Raw genomic sequence first — 22,232 nt, forward strand, 5'->3', positions numbered from 1 at the left:
TGAATCTACAGATTCTAGAAAACTGCCTGGATTAAAATAACTGCTCAATAATTATTTGCTGAAGAAATGTATTGCAAAAGGGAAAATAATTCACTCCTGAATTAGTCAGCTGAGTGTAGCAGAGAGGGCCATGTTCTGAAATTCAGGGGTGTTTTACTTGTTTTTTGCTGGTTTTGTTTTTCCTCAGAAACACAAGCTTTGTGACTTTAGAACAGTTCTGTAATTATTGACTCATTCATCAAACCTTTCTGACTTAATTCTATGAACAAAGGATGGCGTCTCCTAAATTATCCGGCTCTTGGTTTTTCTGTTTTTGTTTTGTTTTTGTGGTTTTTTTTTACAATGAGAACTGGATTGACCTGTAAAGTCCTATTGGCTTTTAAGATATCTCGTTCTAAATTAAGGGTATTGTGACGCTCAAGTAATTTTTGGTTTAACTCGCTCAAGTGGACCATTTCCCAGGTATGTTTTAATGAAATTGGAGACTAGAAACTAGCTCCAAATTATTAAAGCTTTAGGCCTATTGAGAAGTCACAAGTTTTATAAACTTTAAAATGCTTCCTCCCATTCAGTTGGACATTGCTAATAATCTTGCATCTATTATCCCCCTTGATATTATTATATTGTCTAATTCATAAAACTTAACAAAGCTTATTGTACACATAAACCTATGTCTCTTTTTAATATAAAAGAAATTAGGACATATTAAAATATATGCATTAATGAAGCTGCATAAAAGCAACTCTACTAGTTACCATCAGACATCTTGTAATATGAATTCAGCTACTAATTATTAAAATATGCATTAAATATTCATGTGCCATTAATAATGTATCATAAATACATTATATAAAAGAATGTATGATATATTTATTATGACATTCAGGAGAATTATCTTGAGGCTACAGACTAATTTAAAATATCGTCATACACACATTCTGGGCTATTTCATGAAAACAGCCATATATTCTATTAATGAGCTAACTTTAACATGGCCCCTCTGAAAATTTCCTGTGCTATTTTTAATGCCTTGAGGAAATAAGGTAGGATTTAAACTAAGATCATTTCTCCATAATCATTGCACATTATTGTAGCATGTTAAAATTACACTAAAATTTAGCATTACCATATTTGGTGTGGAGGGAAAAAATAAGCTTACAGCATTATTATCTATATTTTCTATATTGCTCATTTGAGAATAAAAAGCCTCCCTGTTATTTTTTAAAATTTCAATAATGAAAAATGTATCATTTATTTTACTCAGAGAATTGTCTACAATATGCAGTCACCTTGGACAAAAGGGTTTGGTGGTGTCCATGAAGACTCTGTGGCTCTTACTGTGATGCCATGTCACAGTAATGTCCACAATGTTGTTGACTTCATCATCTATTGAAAATAATTTGTTATGGCCCAAGACATGGCCACTTTAGGAAATTTCAAAATTGTAATTAATCCATGCTCATGAGTTAACCTAGGTTATTATATATCTTTGAAAATATTCATTAGTATTCTGGTGATTATATTGCTTAAACATGCTTATACAGTGTGGCATAACAAAGGACTCCTTCATTTTGTATGTATTAACAGTAACAATTTGCTCAACATTTTGACCTTGGCCTTCATGAATTAACAATTTTCCTCATCCTCCTTAATGTATCTTACTCCATTGCTGGTATAATTGGGTGCCCAGCACCTACTTATCGACAACTGATCATTGCTTTCACTCTTAACTGCAGTCAGATGCTTCCAGGGTATGTTCCCTGATCTAGCTGTTCTTGGAAACCTTGAAAAGCTCCCAACTATAGCTAATGTCCGTTTTTAAGCTCCTTCCACATAGTCAAATAATTTTTCATTGTTTTCTGATTTCTTTGTCTCACCCACAATAGTTGGTGGGACTATTCTTATATATTTATATACATATATGTACATATATATAAACATATAAACATTTGTAGCATGTCTATCTCAATTGTGGAAAATACACTGCTTTTAATTTTATTTCTATTATTTTACTTATCCATAAGATCATAATATCCTATAAGGAAAAATGTGTCCCTCCATCAGCTATGCTAACATCACTTGGGAACTTTGTAGGAATGCAAATCCTTAGGCCCAACTCAGAACTATTGAATCAAAAACTCTAGAGTAGGGCCCAAATACCTTAACAAACCATCCACATAATTCCAATGGCACTAATATTTGAGAATCACAGCCATTAGGCTTTTGTGTGATCTAGAAGAAATTTTAAATTTCTTCTTCCAACTGCACTGGGATTGGCTTTGATTTCCCCTTCTGCATATGCCCTGACTCACATTTGCTTTCCTGCACCAGAGTAATGTTCTCACCTTTAACATCACTGTGAGATTCTTTGCTTCCTGGATTCTTTGCTACCAGATATTGTCAAGAGTGAATGTTCTTCACTATTCTATACAGCCAGTCAAGATGTAGGTGCTTTCCTAGGACCTTATATTAACTCTAGTGTGACAGCTTTCAGTCTTTCTCAGGCAAGGCTCAGAGAGACATTTCTCCTTTATACACTATCCATTTAAATCCTTAACCCCAAAGGCAAAGAAAACTGGTCCAAATACGATGTATCTTCCAATGATATTTAATCCATTAGTTGTCTTCAGGAAGGTTATCGTGATTTATCTTCTATTCCACAGAAAATAGTCACCCAGCTATCGACCTACATCAGTCCTGCCAAGTTCACCACATTTGGGGATTGTGCTATTAATTAATACACTAACATAGCTTTATTGACATATGTAAGGATATTTATTTCCATCTCATTTTGATTTCACATTGGCTATTTCATATAATTATTGAAACACATTGGTGACAGAATCATAGCTCTCTTTTGTCTCCACATGAATGAAGATGGCTTTCATAATGTATAATAAATACTAGTTGCCAAAGATGGTTCTACTAAAAATAGGGCTTTGCATTATAAAATACTCTAATGCTATAAAATTATAAGCCATGCCACTCTGAGCATGCCTCATTTTATATTCATCGCATACTGATTTTTAAAACCCTGCCAAGAAATGTCCCCAAAAAAGCAGCTGTTCATTATAACTGAACATGTCCAATTTGACAGCTTGCATCATCACAAGTTCTTAGTTCTTTTTCTTTACATTTAAAATGCATATGTACCTCTATAATTAATTTATTTAATAAGCATAAAGATAGCAAATATTATTTTCACTTTTGAGTAGTTTATTTTAAAATATCATTTGAACTGGCCTGTTTTTTGTGGTGCCTCTGCATCGGTCAGCTGCTTCAGGATAAAACTGAGCATCTCTTTCCCAGTCCCTGGCTGTCAGAAACTCATTGAAGTGGATGATGAACACAAACTTCGTACCTTTTATGAGAAGAGTATGGCCACAGAAGTTGCTCCTGAGGCTCTGGGTGAAGAGTGGAAGGGTTATGTGGTTCAAAACAGTGGTGGAGATGACAAACAAGGTTTCCTCCTGAAGCTGGGTGGATTGACCCATGGCCATGTCTGCCTGCTGCTGAGTAAGGGTCATTCCTGTTATAGGCCAAGGAGGACTAGAGAGAGAAAGCGCAACTCTGTTCAGGGTTGCATTGAGGGTGCCAATCTCAGTGTTCTCAACTTGGTCATTGTAAAAGAATGGGGAGAAAGAAATTCCTGGCCTCACCACTGCATGTCGCCTGGGGCCCAAAAGAGCTAGCAGATTCCACAAAACTTTCACTCTCTCTAAAGAAGATGATGTCTGCCAATATGTTGTGAGAAAACCCTAAACAAAGAAGCTAAAAAACCTTGGACCAAAGCACTCAATATTCAGAGTCTTGTTACTCCGTGCATCCTGCCGCACAAACACTGGCGTGCTGCTCTGAAGAAACAACATACTAAGAAAAGTGAGGAAGAGGCTGCAGAGTATGCTAAACTTTTGGCTAAGAGAAGGGAGGAGGCCAAAGAAAAACGCCAGGAACAGATTGCCAAGAGACATGGGCTGTCCTCTCTGAGAGTTTCTACATCTATATCCTAGTCCAGTAAAAAATGAGATTTTCTAAGGGTAACAAATAAATAAGAACAAACATAAAAATATATTACTTGAATTAATGCAATTATGTATCTATAGATGTTACTTAAAATATAGCTTAAAATGTTTTATCAAATTTGTTTTTTAAAAAGTTTCTAATATCATAAATGTGTCCAAGTTTTAATGCAATATTTAGTCCAATTGAGTAAATATTTAACAAAAAATCAATTTTAAGTATAAATATTACTGAATGATTATGTTATGATTAACGAATTTTTAAAAAAATTATGAGGTAGGAAAATCAAAAGGAGGGATTTTTAGGAGCTCATCCAGAAAAAGATACAGAAATTTACTATGACATTTAACTGACTCCATTAGTCCTTCATTTATATGCAATACCTACTTAAGCTTAACCATGTTTGCAGTAAATGACCATTGCTTAATGATTACTTCTTTGAGGTTTTGTTTTTGGGTTTTGTTTGTTTGTTTGTTTGTTTGTTTTTAAGGAAAACTATTCCTGTGAATTTGATATATGTGGAATAAGTTGGTATTGCAATAGTAATAGAAAGATATTTAAAATAAAAAATATCCTAATAGATACCTGTCTCACTATAAAAGCATACAATTTACAAAGTCCAGAAATCTTTCCTCTTGGGAAATGTTTCTTAAGTTACTTCACAAAATGGATTCATTGTTGCTTTGAGTCCTGAATTATATATTATTTCTAGTCATGTACTCTTTTATAAGGAGAGCTGATACTTGCCCACAAACTAATACAGATGGGCATTGTCAGAAACCAAATTATCATTGTTATGTCTTATTCAATAAGTGGTACAATTTTAATCAGCCTTAGAAAACTCAGATAGATATCCAGAGAGCAGCTAAATTATAATAAAATGTGTGCAGCGCCCTACCTAATCAATCTCAAATGCTCTTTTCAGAGAAATTAAAAGGTTTGGTACTTGGCATATTTTACAGAAATATATGAGAGACAAACTCATTGATTCTGCCTTTCATTCTTTGGGAAACTGGCTTCCAGTAAATTTAACTATTAGCCTGCTGAGGTTTTATTTTTCTCTTATATGAACTGGATTGAGTAGTAAACTTTAGAATTAATTTTAATAATTTTAAAGCCACACACACACACACACACACACACACACACACACACACACCAAAATGTTAAAATAATACTCTTACCCGCAAAACTATCACCCATGTGTATGAAGTCATTTTTATATAATTCAATTCATAATTTTTAAGGATTTATACACTAAAACATTTTATTCTTTTTGCTGTGAGATATACACATACGCAAAATATAATATTGCTACGCATAAAAAGCCTTTGAATTATGGGAAAGTAACAGAGAGTGATGTTACACAAATAATAGCAATTTAAAGTAGAATGTAATATGTATCATATAAAGAAAAAGAGTGTGCTGTTCTGCAGGTTGGGAAAAGAAAACGCAGTTCTCTCAGAAATTTTTTACTTTCATTGAATCACTAACATTTGGATTATTAGAGCAGAGCCACTCCAATGACAGATGTTAAAGGGCATAGTATCTTTAATGATGGTGTTAAAAAGAAGATTTTTGGAAGCCATTTCCAGATATGCTGATTCAGTAATTCTGGGCTGGGGCCCAGGAATCCATCATTTATAGAGGGTGTCCCAAAATTCACACAAGAAGTAATTTTTATAGAAAACACAGGTTTATAATTAAAAATTGTCAATTTTTTATTGATTCGTAAAGTAGACAGTATAGGGTTATGTATGGAATAGAATATCGGGTAAATGGATTATCATGTTGCGATAGCAAGCACCATTAACTGTTATTGCCTGAGCAGCCGCATTTTCAAAGAAGAATGGTCCGATGGTGCCTCCAGCCCAAAATCCACACCAAACAGTGACACGTTGTGGATGCATTTGTTTCTCAACAACCACTCGTGGATTTTCTGAACCCCAAATGTGACAATTTTGTCGATGAACCAAGCCATCAAGATGAAAATGAGCCTCATCGCTGAAGATGATTTTGTTCGAAAAATCAGCATCCACTTGTTGTTCCATAATCCATTCAACGGACTCTATTCGCTGTGCGTGGCCAGTAGGCTTCAGTTCTTGAGTCAGTTGAACTTTGGAAGCATGAAGATGCAAATCTTTCGTGAGAATACGCTGTAGAGAGCTTCTCGAAATGTCCAATTCTTCACCACGGTGCCGAATTGATGTCCCTGGACTCTCAGCAACACTCTCACGAACGGCTTCGATGTTTTGTGTTGAACGACTTGTTGAAGGACCGCCAGAGTGTTTAAGATCACTAATTGATCCAGCCTCCCTAAATTTTTTTAATTAATCTCTTCGCAGTTGATGAAGTTAAATCACTATTCCGACCATATTTTGCTTGAAAATTGCGAACTGTAGCTGGCAAACCTTCATTATTTTAAAAATATTGCTCAACAATGAAAACACATTGTTTTTTTGTGTAGCATTCCATTTTTAATAACGCTGAACTGTCAGCTGTCATGCCATCATTTTTTTTTCATTGGCAACACTTTACGGCACAAATGGCATAAAATTAAAATCTTGTGTGAATGTTGGGACACCCTTTGATATGCACCTCAGGTGATTCAGATCTAGCAGCCCTTTGAGATCATAGGAGTTGCTTTAGATTTGACATTAATAGGCTTTTATTTTTTCCTTAATTTATGTAAGTTAACCAAGTAATCTTCAAATGATTCAATTTTGTGTCATATTTTTCTTGCTTTTGATTACTTAGCTAGAATCTGTTTTCTGTTGCTTGTGCTTTAGGATATATATACATTTTCTGAATCAATGTGGCTGTTCCTTAAGACTATTGTTTAATATAAATTAACTAGAGGCCTGGTGCACAAAATTCATGCACTTGGGTGCGGGGTCCCTCAGCCTGGCCTGCATCCTCTCTCAGTCTAAGAGCCTTCAGGGGATGTCTGACTGACAGCACAGGGAGTGGGCCTAAGCCAGCAGTTGGACATCCTTAGTGCTGCCGCAGAGGCGGGAGAAGCTCCGGCCACTGCAGCTACACTCACTAACCATGAGCCCGGCTTCTGGCTGAGCCGCGCTCTGCGGTGGGAGTGCACTGACCACCAGGGGGCAGCTCCTATGTTGATTGTACATCATAGTGACTGGTCATTCTGCTGTTCAGTAGATTTGTGTATTAGCCTTTTATTATATAGCTAAATAAATAAATAAATAAATATTTTGCTTAGGTACATATGGATCCTTATGAATTCATAAAAAGCTCATATAGAGTGGAACAAAAATAGCTTACAGTTGTGAGTGCACAAAACACCATTTATTCTTACATTATTATTTATTCATTATTGTATTATTTTCCATCTGAACAACTATAAACCTACTTTTGCCCCACCCTGTATGTAATTTGATGATATAATTAAATGAAAAAAATGCTTTTTCATGCTACTGTTAAAATAGTTTCCTCAATGTATGTTTGTTCTCTACATTTTAAATTATATAAATCTTGATTTGATCTTGAAGAGGAATTAGTGTTCTATATACTTTATTATGTCTCATATTCTAATTTACATATCTATGTTTAGATAAAACAAAAGTGTATCTCATCATTTTCACTTTGAAATGATAGTAAGGTTCGATTTAAAAGTGGAAAATAATTAATGCATGTATTTATGAAAAAATTAGGTAATATTGCAAAATTATCTCTTTTTATCATTTGGATTCTGTACTTATACTTCAATCTACAATTTGTTCAAGACCTATAAACAGGATTTAGCACTGTCCTCAGTCAATAAATGTTTCATGAATTACTGTGATTAGCTCTCAGTTTGGTTTGCAAGATTAGTTTATACACTCCTTCAAGTACAATCAAGGCTAAAAATAGTGTGCTCTGAATGGAAGACTGGTAAACAATACACAATTTCTTCCCTCATTATTCTTACAGACAGAGAGGAATAAACTGTCTTTACTATAAAGAGTGATAAAAAAAAACACACAAATAAACATGAGCCACTAAGCTAAATTATTTCTGTTGTTATATAAGTGTTGTAACACTCTCAAAGCCAACACCACAGACTGTGGTGATTTTACACAACATTTGTGTGCATGCGTGTTCATGTGCGTGTGTGTGTGTGTGATTTACCCCTTCTCCATGTCTTCCTAAGAGACTATGAGCCTCAGGATATTGTATCTCAGAGTGGTGACCTGATCTTATTTCTTGATTTTTGTATACCTAGTTCCTAGTGCCTAAGAAATAGAAGGGAGTCAGTAAATACTATCTGTTAAGTGAATGAACAAGATGCTATTTTTATAGACTTATTTTATGAAAGACTGAGTTTCCCAAAGAGGTATTTTGTCAAAGACAATTAAGTTTTTATTACTTAATTACTTTAGCCTCCTATAAACATGACTACATATATCCAGTATATATGTTTATACATATGTATAAAGTTTGATCCATATCTCTCTCTATATAAAAGCCTAAGCAACCAGCCAACTGGCTGACCGGCTGACCGACCGATAGCTATGATGCACACTGACCACCAGGGGGAAGATGCTCAACCCAGGGGCTGCCGAGTGACAGAAACTTTGTAGAGTGTCCTCTCACACTCCGGAACCCTTTGGGGGATGTCAGACTGACAGTTTTGGCCCGATCCCCACAGCCAGGCCAAGGGACCCCACCAGTGCACAAATTTGTACACTGGGCCTCTAGTTTATTATGTAATATTATATATTTTAAATGCTTAATATATGGAAGATATTTAATAATTAAAATGAATACATTTTCATCCTTCAATTCTTTTCAATCACTCATTAATTTAATTTACATTCATGTAAATTACAGGTGAGTTGGGAAAGTGGGCTTTTGACAATAAAGGAATTACATAGACATAAGCTCTGTTATACCTAATGCTAATATCAGTGGTTACCATGTGTTGAATTCTTATTTTACAATAGCAACTGTACTGAAGTCAGAGGTGCATTTTCATTAAGTAATCACTGCAACATTGTGTAGTGATTTACATACTAGGAGACTGGAAGGCTTTATGTAACATCTGGGGTCACAAACGAGTGGCACCAAGGTGAGATTCCACCAGACCCCTTGAAACTCTACTCTTGGCACCATTGTACCTACCTTTTATGAAGTGAGCTGAAGGTCAGGTCATGTAATCTTTGTACCTCCCAACAGATGGGCTAAATTCTGGATGAGAACAGTTGAATGTTCTCTTGGAAGATAGTGATCTCTGTGTCTTCTTCAAACAGGGAAGAGGCGACTTCCGTTTTTTTACTTCTTTTGTGTTCCAGAGGGATTTGAGCACCCCTGCTGTTATAATTAAATCCTGCTCCTGCTTCTCAGGTTTTACAGCTCTCCAACTGCAGGAGATGAGAGTCTCTTTATAACTTTTTCTTTTGTTTTCTTTATAACCTTTTAATGAAGGTTCCCAACTCTTAGTCTTTAAATAGCGATTATTCATCCTAATTTTCCTTTGTCTTTTTCAATGCCCCAGGAGCATTCCGTAAGAGCCATCTTATTCTGTTGTTTCTATGATCTCTACTTCCTCTAAACTTCCCAAGGGCCTATTCTCCAGTGCATTCTCTCCATTCAGTATCCCAACCCAGTTCCCAGTTGGTCTAAGGCTTTAATACTGGCTACGTGATGCTCTGGGACACCCATAATATATTAAACCACTGAGTTCTCTTTGCCAATTGACTCATAGCTCCAAAATTCCATTTTACAGTCCTCCTCATGCTAACCCACTTTTGGCTCCAATTCTTGTATGTAGGATCCCCAGGTAACTGTCCAAAAGATGAGATTTTTATATGGAGATTTGTTATAAAATACTTTGGGAGCAGTGTCTGTGAGGGAATAAAGAAAAGAGACATGGGCAGACACACATGTGAGCTGTGTGTGATGTGGTTGTAACAGAAATCTTAGGCAATCCCACAGAAAGGCCCCTTTAGAGATGTCTCAAGTTGAGACCACGGGGCTTGGGTCCTTGTACCTCTTTGTAAACCAATAATTGGATGTGGATTCTTGGGGGAGGGAGGGGTTGGTATAACACTGGGCAAGGCAGCTCCCTTCAGGCAAGGACAAATCCCAAGGAAGGACTCAGCTCTGGACTGTCAACTGCCAATGCTCCAGGCAGCCAGGGTTAGGAGAGTTCCAGATATACAGAAGGCTCTGAGCGGTACAACACAGTGCCTACAACAGACCGTGGAGCTGACTAGTAAAGAAAATAAATGTGAATTAAGAAACCCAGCCTTTGGCAAGTAGAATTTGAGAAGCTAAGCAGGGTAGCTTTCGTAACATGGTTATTTTATTTTCTAGGAAAAAAATACAGTTTCAAGCCTCTGTGCAAAGCCAAGCAGCAGCCCCACCCCACCTCCTTTGATTAAGGTAATTCAAAAAGAGAGATTGACTTGAGAGGGAGTATATTTTAGTGGGTATACAGAAGTTTTAACATAAAAAAAAAATAATCCATAAATGTGTTCCTTTACTTAATATGTAAATAAAGGAACTCATATAAATATATTTTGAAAGAGTAAGTTTTAGCAGCATAATTATTCATTTAGAAAAAAGAGTTTTTGAAAATATAAAGTCATCGTAATTTGCAAGGCAGCAAAAATGGTATATAACTAATGTAACATTTGCCAGTTTAAAAATCTCAGTCAAATAAGCCTTAAGTCAAATATATATTTCAGCAGGTGTTTTAAATCAGCGATTTTCAAACTTTTTCATCTCATGGCACACATAAACTAATTACTCAAATTCTGCAGCACCCCAAAAATATATTTCTTGCCAATCTGACAAAAATAAAATATAGTATTGGCTGTTGCCATTTTTTATTTGACAATCTAAGGGAAAAGAGGTCAGTGCCCTTGATTGAATAGTCAGGTATTGCATGTTTTAAAAATTCTTGCAGAGAGAAAAGGTTTGGAGGGAGGTAAAAGAGAGTAAATAAGGGGTAAATGGTGATAGAAGGAGACTTGACTTGGGTGGTAAACACACAGTACAATATACAGATGATGTGTTTTGGAATTGTTTACCTGAAACCTGAATAATTTTATTAACCATGTCACCCTAATTAATTCAATTTAAAAATTTTCGTGGCACCCCAGTGTGCCTTGGTATACCAGTTGAAAATCGCTATTTTAAGTGTTATTTACAATACATATAACACCATTGACCAACAGCAAAATTTTTCTTTGGGAAACATGACTTTAAGGCCTCCATTTGAATCATTAGTTGAGTAATGTCAAATGTCTTTCATTGTATGATTTCAAAGATTTTGGGGATAGATTCAAATTTGTAGAGATAAGTTGAGTCACAATTTAGCTTTTCTAAAAGTAGGGGGGTGAGAGGATTAAAAAGACAAACATTTAAATATTTTGGAAGGTATATTAAGTAGAGAAAGATATATGAAAATCTATATTAGGCTACCTGGGATCTATATCATAATCATTGACAATAACTTAAGAAGATACTGTGAAAAATTCTTTCAAAATTAATTTTGCCTTAAAATTTTAAGAAAATGATTATGTGATATATAATTAGAAAGTATACAGTGATTCCAAATACTGCATACTTACAAATTAATTATTCATACTTAGAAAATCCTTCTCATTATACTTACATTAACAAAATAAATAGAAAATGTCTGGAAAACTATTAGTAAACTTTAAATAACAAGTCAAAATTTAGCCATTAATGTGTTTCCTTTATGTATAACACAATGACTATTGATTTTGTTCAATTAAAATACATCAAGACTAACTTGTGTGTTTGGTGAATAAATATTGTTATGACATAATAAAACATTTCTCTCTGTTTTAAAAAATACATTTTGCCTCATGAGCTGGTGGAAGGGATTAGAAACAAAAGCAAACTTTACCAGTGGCTCTTCTAAGAAAAGCTGTATGTTGTAAATTACTTACTGTGTTCCCAGCTGTCATTTCAGAACATAATTTTGTTAAACAGGAAATAACAAATCACTAGGAATGCTTTAGACAGCTGGTGGGAATTCTTGGCAAAATAGTTTGTCCTTGTTAATGCCTGGCTCTTCTAGGAATTATAAATTAAATATAATTTTAAGATTATAAGGGTTAGTAGAAATTACCTAATCCAAATGTGTTGATTTAAAAATTAAGACCAATTTTTGACTGGTTAGGTGAATTCAATATCCTAAATTCACTATGACTCCTTAGGTAAGTTACTCAATATCCTACACTTACTACCATTCGTAGACCAATCAAACAATCAAATACTCTGACTCCTTTTCCAGGGTATTTTACTCATGTCTCCAATTATATCTAATCAATAGCATAAGTGGCTTAATATCTGTAGAAAATATTTATTTATGGATAGAATAAAAACATAAGCCTTCATTCCCTGACAAGAAGAAGAGAGGGAAGAAGAGGAAGCAAGCAAGAAAGAAATACCTATGTCTGATTATCCTAAGAGGAGTAGTGATCAATAACATTAAATTCTAAAATGCCAAATGCATTTTGTAGAAATTGTTTTCATAATTAATGAAACTTGCGAATAACAAATTTGCTTCTTGGAATTATTTTTGGATTCATCTTTCACAACAAGCTGATGATGAGAGAGATATTTGAAATTGTAGTTCACTCTTTTTTTATTGAATTTATTGGGTGACATTGGTTAATAGAATTATATAGGTTTCAGGGGTATAATTCTATAATACATCATCTATATATTGTATTTTACATTCACTGGCCCAAATCAAATCTCCTTACATCGCCATTTATCTCCCTTTCCCTCTACCACCCCTTTCCCTCTGATAATCACTATACTGTTGTCTGTGTATATGAGTTCTCTTTTTTTCCCTTTTGCTTAATTCCTTCACCTTTTTCATCCAGCTCCCCAACCCCCTCCCCTCTGACAGTCTGTTCTCTGTATCCATGAGTCGATTTCTATTATTTATGCTATTTTGTTCCTTAGATTCCACATATAAGTGAGATTATATGGTTCTTCTCTTTCTCTGACTGGCTTATTTCACTAGCATAATACTCTCCAGGTCCAACCATGCTATTGCAAAGGTAAGAGTTCTTTCTTTTTACAGATGAGTAATATTCCAGGGTGTACATGTACCACAGCTTTTTTATTCACTCATCAACTAGTGGACACTTAAGCTGCTTCCAAACCTTGGCTCTTGTAAATAATGCTGCAATGAACATATTGGTGCATATATTGTTTCTAGTCAGTGCTTCAGGTTTTTTTGGATATGTTCCCAGGAATGGAATCGTAGTTCATTTCTAATTTTTGAGGTAACTCCATACTGCTTCCCACAGTGGCTGCACCAATCTGCATTCCCACCAATAGTGCGCTAGGGTTCCCTTTTCTCCATATCCTTTCCAACACTTGTTGTTTATTGACTTATTGATGATAGCCATTCTGACATGTGTGAGGTAATATCTCATTGTGGTTTTCATTTCTATGGTTTTGAGTCTACCATTTAAGTTTTTTTTATCTATTTTGAGTTTATTATTGTGTATGGTATAAGAAGGTGGTCTAGTTTCATTTTTTTTAATATATCTGTGCAATTTTCCCAGATACATTCATTGAATGAGCTATTTTTACCCCATTGTGCATTTTTGCCTCCTTTGTCAAATATTAATTGACCATAAAGACATGAGTTTATTTCGGGGCTCTCTGTTCTGTTTCATTGATCTTTATGTCTGTTTTTAAGCCAGTAGCATGATGTTTTGATTACTGTGACCTCTAGTGTGATTCCTCCAACTTTATTCTTCTTTTTCAATATTGCTATGGTTATTCAAGCTCTTTCTTTTCTAAGCATTTTTATACTTTTTTTAGCCCAATGCTTGCCTCTTTCCTGGTTACAACACCTGTGGCTATGTTCTCATTACTGACTTCCTCTCCAAAGGTAGCTCACCATCCTGCAATAAAAATCATGGTGGTTAACCCTAAGACAAAATAGTCCTCTTATCAGGAAACTGGAGCCTATAGATTTACAAAGCATTTAATAATTGTTAAGAACAGGAGAGATGAAGACGTTTCACACTATAACTCTCTAATAAGTGCTCTTCTAACTAGAATTCCTCTTTGCAATTGCAAGGAAATAACTAGGTTTAAAAAGGAAAATATGCAGAAACACTATAATGTGTAATATTTCCTGAAGGTTGTTTCTTTAACTCTGAAAAGAAGCTTTAGTCAAAAGTTGAAAAGTACCTATTGCAACAGGCAAATATTATATGTCTAGTGCTTCCTTCTACTGCAGATGTTAGAAAGCCTAGCTTACTTCTCTAATATAGATGCTCATTTTATTTGGAGACACTATACCAGAAAATAGTTTTGTACTGTGATTTTAAAAGATTTGGGGTACATTGATTTGCATATAACCCAAGGCTGCAAATATCCCATGAGAGCAAGCTTCAACCGAAGCAGTTGTTTTTGCTCTCTCTATTCTCTATCACTATGAAGCTCAATAGGATGAATATTGCCCACATCTAACCTGAAGGTAATCTGCAGAGTCAAAATAATTCTCTTTCTTCAATGAACACACATAACAATGTTCAAGCTTCATGTTTATAACATAGGTTTTAAATCAGTTAATGTTGGTTTCAATGCTAACATCAGGGATAATTACTATTGATCACTGTTGTTTTGATGGCAACTAGACCCATGGTCGGCAAACCTTGGTTTGCGAGCCACATGCGGCTCTTTGGCCCCTTGAGTGTGGCTCTCCCACAAAATACCACATTCGGGCGCACACATACAGTGCAATTGAGACTTCGTGGCCCATGCGCAGAAGTCAGTATTTTGTGGAAGAGCCAGTATTTTGTGGAAAAGCCACACTGAAGGGGCCAAAGAGCCACATGTAGCTTGCAACCTGTGCTTTGCCCCGCTACAGTTTGCTGACCACTGAACTAGACCATGTAGCAACTTTCTGATCCATATATATAAAAGCCTAAGCAACCGTCGCAACCAAAACAACCGAACGGACGACCGAACAGGCTGCATGGAGCAACCAGGCCAGCAGGGGGGTTAGTGAGGGATGACAAAACGACTGAACAGCAGGCGGCTAAGATGACAGCACCCACAGCCACAAGATGGCGGCGTCCAGTCACCTCAGCCATACCAGGGTGCAGGCACAGCCAGGCTGCTCTGCATGCCTGCCTCCAGAGTCACCCGGTCCTCTCAGCCCCCCAGCCACCCAGGGTCAACCCGAGGCTCAGGTAACCAGGGCCGGCCGAGGCTTACGCTGCCGGCAGTGGCAGCAGCACAGGTGTGATGGGGCATTGCCTTCCCCTGATCACTGGGTCGCCTCCTGCTCCTGAGGGCTCCTGGACTGTGAGGGGGGCAGGCCGGGCTGAGGCCCCCCGCCCCCTGCAGTGCATGACTTTTCATGCACTAGGCCTCTAGTATATAGATAAAAAAGGACACAGGAATTCACATATGAAGTGAATTTCTTAATGTGCATGATTTGAACATTGCTTCAAAACTTTTAGGTTGTCATAATGATATATTTAAGAAAATATAATTCTAAATGTATTAATTTACCAGATGTTTTTAATTGATTGTTTTAAATTACCTTTGAGTATACTGGACAGGAGACACGAATTCTAATTCCAGTTTACCATTAACTACTTACAGTAGCTTGAGCAGTTTATTTAACCTCCAGGGGTTCAATTTTTCTTTTATAAAATGAAATAGGTTGGACGGATCAGTGGTTTTCAATTGTGTTCTGAGACTCGCGGGGGTTTGTAGCACCCTCAATGGTTGGTAGAGAGGGAGCCTGGCTAAGACTCCCTGAACAGGGCAGGGTTCCCGGCCTTTCTTCCCTTGCTCAGTCAGAGCACATCGCTCTGTGCTGCTTTATGTGTTATACACCCTGGGGAAATGTTTGTGTAAGTGTTTCTTAATTAAAATTAACAAACAAGTATTTTAAAATGACTGGACCAAATTGTCTAATGTTTAAGACAGCTTTGAGCAACAAAAGATGTAAAATTCTATGAGCTTTCTAATGTGTTAAAAAACTGAGTTTAATAAAAGGAACTATATATTAACCTTAAGTGAAATATTTTGGAAAAAGCCTGATGGGGAGGAAAAAGTGATTATTTTTGGTTCATCCTGTGCTTGCATTTTCATTATTATTTGACTTTTAGACCAAAAATATTATTGTCCCTAACATCTCTAAACTATCTGTATCTTAATTGTATTCATATTCTGGCATCTTTCTGTTTGTGATAGTCTCTCAGAAAATTATTATTTTGTATTTTTAAGTATTATGTGTCCTGGAGATAGAACTTTGAGTAATAGACTAAATCCCCGGTTGTTAAATTGAAATTTTATGGAAAACACTATTCAAGACAGAAAAAAATGTGTTTGAACAGTTTGATAGCAAATGAGTTATTTTCCCATGGTAGCTATATTATTAATAAAGAATAAAATTCTAGTACTGGTAGCCTAAGCGCCTTTATTCTAATTTTAGAACCTGTATTAAAAAAAGCCAAAAAGCTATTAAAGATAGGACCCTTTGGAAAGAATCACAAATAATTTATGAAAGTAGGGCATGCAATAAAGAGAACTAAAATACAAGGACTAACTTGTTAATAGAGACTGTAGATAGAAAATAGCATAGTGAACAAAGAGCTGAGATATTTTGAAGAATGTAATATGAATATTTATCATAGATTGACTAAGAATACAGGAAAGAAAGCTAGTGGGAATTGGCCTTACTGTTCTTCATCTAGAATAAGCACTAAAATACTACCATGACTAAATTTCTTAAAAGTTTTATTTTCTTAACAAAGTGTTGTAAAAGGTATTGACACTATGAATATTTATACATTAAGACTATCTACATTTAACATGTGGCTTTTATAGTTTCTTTATTATATTTTTTCTTGTTCCAGAAATTGTGTTTTTCTAAAATAGTTCTGCCTTCAATGTATTCTTCAATCTAACATGCATTTTCATTGCCTTATTTCAAAATATGTTCAATGAAACTCAGCATTTATTAACTTTTCACAGAAATTATTTTTAAATATTCCATTACCTTTCTGTCAGAATAATACATATTATTTCATGTTAGATTTATAGCACCAAGACAAATTATTTCTCCAGGTGACAAAAATCATATTAACATAACATAGTTTGATTTGTTTTTAAGATTAAAAAGCACTATATTTATACCTAATTCTAAATATCATTATACCCAGTATTTTCAATTTTTGTATCAGTGGGCAATTTTATAAGTTTGTATAGATTTAAAATAATACTTCAGATAGCATTAAAAAAAGACAATAAGACAAAAGACAGAGTGCTTTATTCTTATGAATACTAAATTCAAAATAAATTTTACTACAATTTTAAAAAAATTGTATTAAAGAAAACAAATTATTATTCTGCCTATGATCATATGAGTAATGAATCAGAAAATGACACGATTTTAAATTTTTATTAGTTTTATTTTTTTCAATGTGTATTTAAATTTTCAGGACTCTAAAAGTAAGCTTTACATAGGATATGTTTGGCAGGAATTTTTTGCTTATTTGTGTGGAAAATTTTTTTAATTTTATATTTTTTCAAAGAGTTGTTTTTTTTTGTTGTTTTTAATCCTCACCTAAGGATATGCTTTTTCCTCTTTATTGATTAAGGTATTACATATGTGTCCTTTTCCCCCCATTGCCCCCCAACCCTCCCCTACTCATGCCCTCTCCCCCCTGTTGTCTGTGTCCATTGCTTAGGCCTATATGCATGCATACAAGTCCTTTGGTTGATCTCTCCCCCTGACCCCCACCCTCCCCTACCTTCTCTCTGAGGTTTGACGGTCTGATGGATGTTTGTCTGTCTCTGGATCTGTTTTTGTTCATCAGTTTTTGGTGTTCATTATATGTTTTTATTGATTTTTAAAGAAAATGGGAGAGAGAGGGAGAGGGAGAGGGAGAGAGAGAGAGAGAGAGAGAGAGAGAGAGAGAGAGAGAGAGAGAGAGAACATCCACGTGGGCGAGAAATATCAATTGGTTGTCTCCCACAGGTTTCCCAAGGATGGAATCAGAAACCTAGGTATGGACCCTGACTTGGAATCAAACCCACAACATTTTTGCTGTAGGGGACCATGTTCCAACCAATTGAGCCACATGGTCAGGGCAATATATTTTATTAATATAAAACCATTCCCATTAAGTTTTCATTTGCTAAGACAATTTTTAGAAATGTGTGTTGAATTTTCTGCATTTGAGATGATCAAACCATTTTTTTTTTAATACATTTTCTTGTCTTCAAGCATACTTCTATTTCTGGGGGCAGGAGCTACCAGCTTATAATAGATCACTAGAGGCCCGGTGCACAAAAATTTGTGTACTTGGCGGGGAGGGAGGTCCCTCAGCCCGGCCTGTGCCCTCTCGCAGTCTGGGACCCCTCAGGGGATGACCACTTGCTGGCTTAGGCCCGATCCCGGGGGAATTGGGCCTAAGATGGCAATCAGACATCCCTCTGGCAGCCCGGCAGCCCTCGGGGGATGTCCACTTGCCAGCAGAGACCAGGCCTAAACTGCAGTCAGACATCCTTAGCGCTGCTGAGGAGGCAGGAGAGGCTCCCACCACCACCGCTGTACTGGCAGCCATCAGCCTTGCTTGTGGCTGAGCAGAGCTCCTCCCATGTGAGAGCGCCCTGACCACCAGAGGGCAGCTCCTGCATTGAGCATCTGCCCCCTGGTAGTCAGTGTGTGTCATAGTGATCAGTCATTCCCAGTCCTTTTGCTGTTAGGGTCAGTTTGCATATTACCCTTTTACTATATAGGATAGAGGCCTGGTGCACGGGTGGGGGCCGGCTGGTTTGCCTTGAAGGGTGTCCTGGATCAGGGTGGAGGTCCCGCTTGGGTGCCTGGCCAGCCTGGATGAGGGGGCTGATGGCTGTTTGCAGCTGGTCACACCCCCTTCAGGGTGAGGGTCCCCACTGGGGTGCCTGGCCAGCCTGGATGACAGGCTGATGGCTGTTTGCAGCTGGCCACACCCCCTTCAGGGTGGGGGTCCCCACTGGGGTGCCTTGCCAGTCTGAGTGAGGGGCTTAGGGCTGTTTTCAGGCAGGTGGGCGACTGAAGCTCCCAGCCTCTCCATTTTTCTTTTTTCTTTTTTATTCTGTGATTAATTTACCTTCTATAGCTGTCACTGGAACTGAGAGCTGGCTCCAGCTCTGAGGCCGTTGCCAGCTGAAAGCAGGTATCTGGGTTTGTTTAGATTCTATAATTGAAACTCTGTTGCCATCACTGGCCGCTCTAAGCTCTGAGGCCGCGCTGGCTGAAAGCAGGTTTCTGGGGTTTGTTTAGGTTCTATAATTGCAACATTGTTTCTTAGACTGCAGCTCAGAGCCCAGCAGTGGCAGGCAGGGAACCTTGGCTTCCTCCTTCACTGGAGCAGGAAGCCTCATGTTCCCTTAAGCTGCCTGGCTGCCGGCCGCCATCTTGGTTGGCAGTTAATTTGCATATCTTGCTGATAAGCCAATGGGAAGGGTAGCGAAGTTACGGTTAATTACCATGTCTCTCTATTATTAGATAGTATATTTTTAAGACATTTTAGGATTTAATTACTTTTTTAAAAATGTTATTTTTTATTGATTTTAGAGAGAGAGGAAAAGAGAGGGATAGAGAGATAGAAACATCAATAAGAGAGAAACATGAATCTGCTACCTCCTGCATCCCCCCTAATGGGGATTGAGCCCACAACCTGGACATGTGCCCCGACTGGGAATCAACCTGTGACCTCTTGGCTCATGGGTCTATGCTCAACTGCTGAGCCACACTGGCCAGGCTAAGATTCATTTACTTAAAATTTATCTTTTCAATTTTATTTTTTATCTTAAGTGACATTGTCTGAGTTCGCATTCCTTATTTTGCGCTTGCCAGGTTTGGGTAACTAGGTTTCACTAGCCTCAAAAATAAATTGGGTAGTTTCCTCTGTTTTCCTATTTTTTGCACCCTATGGCATAAGAGGAGAATTAAAGATTTGGAAGTAATTTTAATTCAGTCTATGTAAGCCTACTGTCAAGCTCCCTCCTTTGGTGCATTTTGAGATGTATATTTGTTTAATAATATTTTCTATTTTTTCTTGATCAATTTTCCTAACTTATATGTTCTGAAATGTGTTCACTTGATCTAAGTCTGTGTCTTGTAATCGGCACGTTGCTAGAGTCTATTCCCCCTCTTCTTTCTTCTTTGTTTTCCTAGTCTGATCATCTGTATTTTCTAGTAAGGAGCTTAAATTGTTCATGCAAAGAAAATCCTATCTAATAAAAGAGAAAGATGGTAATTGGCATACGACCGCTACCCTTCCCATTGGCTAATCAGGGAGCTATGCAAATTAACTGTCAGCCAAGATAGCGGCCAGCAGCCATGCAGCTTGAAACTAACATGAGGCTTGCTTGCTTCAGTGACGAAGGACTCCAACGTTCCCCGCCTGACTTGCCGGCCTCTCAGCTGCAACTCTAAGCAACTATGTTGCAAATATAGAAGCTAAAAAACCCCCAGAAACCTGCTTTACTCAGCCGGGCTTCAGCCAGCCGGACTGCAACATTGTATCAAATACAGATGGTAAACAAAGACCAGAAACCTGTTTTCAGCAGCCGAGGCCTCAGAGCTAAAGCTGGCCCAGAATAAAAAAGAAAAAAGAAAGAAAAGGAGTGGTTGAGAGCTTCAGTCACCCGTCAGCCTGAAAACGGCCCTCAGCCCCTCAGCCAGACTGGCCAGGGACCCCAGTGGGGACCCCCACCCTGATCCAGGCCACCCTTCAGGGCAAACCAGCCAGCCCCCACCCGTGTACCAGGCCTCTATTCTATATAGTAAAAGGGTAATATGCCTCCTGGCACCAGGATCAGCGGAGCCGCGAGGCCTCCCGGCACCGGGATCAGCGTGACAGGGGGCAGCACCCAAACTCCCTGATCGCCCTGAGGCTCTGTGTGTGACAGGGTGCAGCGCCCCAACCCCCTGATCGGCCCTGCTCTGTGGGTGATAGAGGGTGGCACCCCAATCCCCCCCGCCCCCCACGGGCCCTGCTCTGTGTGTGACGGGTTAGAGCCATAACCTCTCCATCGGCTCTGCCCTGAGTGTGAGAGTGGCGGTGCCCCAACCCCCTGATCGGCCCTGCTCTGTGGGTGATAGAGGGTGGCACCCCAATCCCCCCCGCCCCCCACGGGCCCTGCTCTGTGTGTGACGGGTTAGAGCCATAACCTCTCCATCGGCTCTGCCCTGAGTGTGAGAGTGGCGGTGCCCCAACCCCCTGATCGGCCCTGCTCTGTGGGTGATAGAGGGCGGCGCCCCAACCCCCTGATCCGCCCTGCTCTGTGTGTGACGGGGGGGGCGGTGCCCCAACCCCCCTGATGGGCCCTGCTCTGTGAGTGACACGGGGGAGCTCCTCAACCCCCTGATCAGCCCTGCTCTGTGTGTAACAGTGTACGGAGCCCCAACCCCCTGATTGGCCCTGCTCTGTGCGTGACAGGGTATGGTGCCCAAACTCCCCAATCAGCCCTGCTCTGAGCCCAACCAGGGGCTGCACCTAGGGATTGGGCCTCTCCTCTGCCACCCAGGAGCAGGCCTAAGCCAGCAGGTGGTCATCCCCTGAGGGGTCCCAGACTGCGAGAGGGCACAGGCCAGGCTGAGGGACCCCCCCTCCCCCCGAGTGCACAAATTTTTGTGCACCGGGCCTCTAGTAAATAATATAAAAATGGATAATTCTGACTCAGTTGCTGTACTTTCTGCAAGTTATACATTAACCTCATCAGATCTAGACTGGTATGCCTAGAGATAATGACTACTATTAATTAGTGGTAATTGTGTGTCACAAGTTAAGCATGTTTCAATCATTACTGTACTAAATGCTCAAAATAAGCTTTGAAGTAGGTATTATTGGCACTTTACATAGGAAGGCAACCAAGGCTTAGGGAATTTAAATAAGTTACTTAGAGAAATTAAGTAGATGAATAGATGTGGCTCCAAGATTTCCACCTCCCAGGATGTCATGCCCTATAAACTCTCCTCTTGTTGGGTGTAAGACCTGGGAACACAATGGGATCTCACTGCCATGGTTATCCTATATTTTCCTGAAATATAGATTTTACAGATTTAACTAGGTTCCCGAATCACTTGACTTTGATTTATCAAATGCCAGATTATCCTGACCTAATCAGATGGGCCCTTAAAAGAGACAAGTTGCAGCAGCAGATACTCTCCTGGTGGACTTATA

The 22,232-nt window shown here is 38.1% G+C and overlaps 1 protein-coding gene and 1 pseudogene across 1 annotated transcript in view; both read left to right on the forward strand.

Annotated features, from left to right (window-relative positions):
- The window catches only part of EYS (eyes shut homolog), a 1,266,634-nt gene that overhangs the window by 336,890 nt on the left and 907,512 nt on the right, over positions 1–22,232 (forward strand).
- LOC132236513 (small ribosomal subunit protein eS6-like) lies at positions 3,303–4,067 on the forward strand (annotated as a pseudogene).

Source organism: Myotis daubentonii, chromosome 6 (genome assembly GCF_963259705.1).
Source record: "Myotis daubentonii chromosome 6, mMyoDau2.1, whole genome shotgun sequence".
NCBI classification, from domain to species: Eukaryota; Metazoa; Chordata; class Mammalia; order Chiroptera; family Vespertilionidae; genus Myotis; species Myotis daubentonii.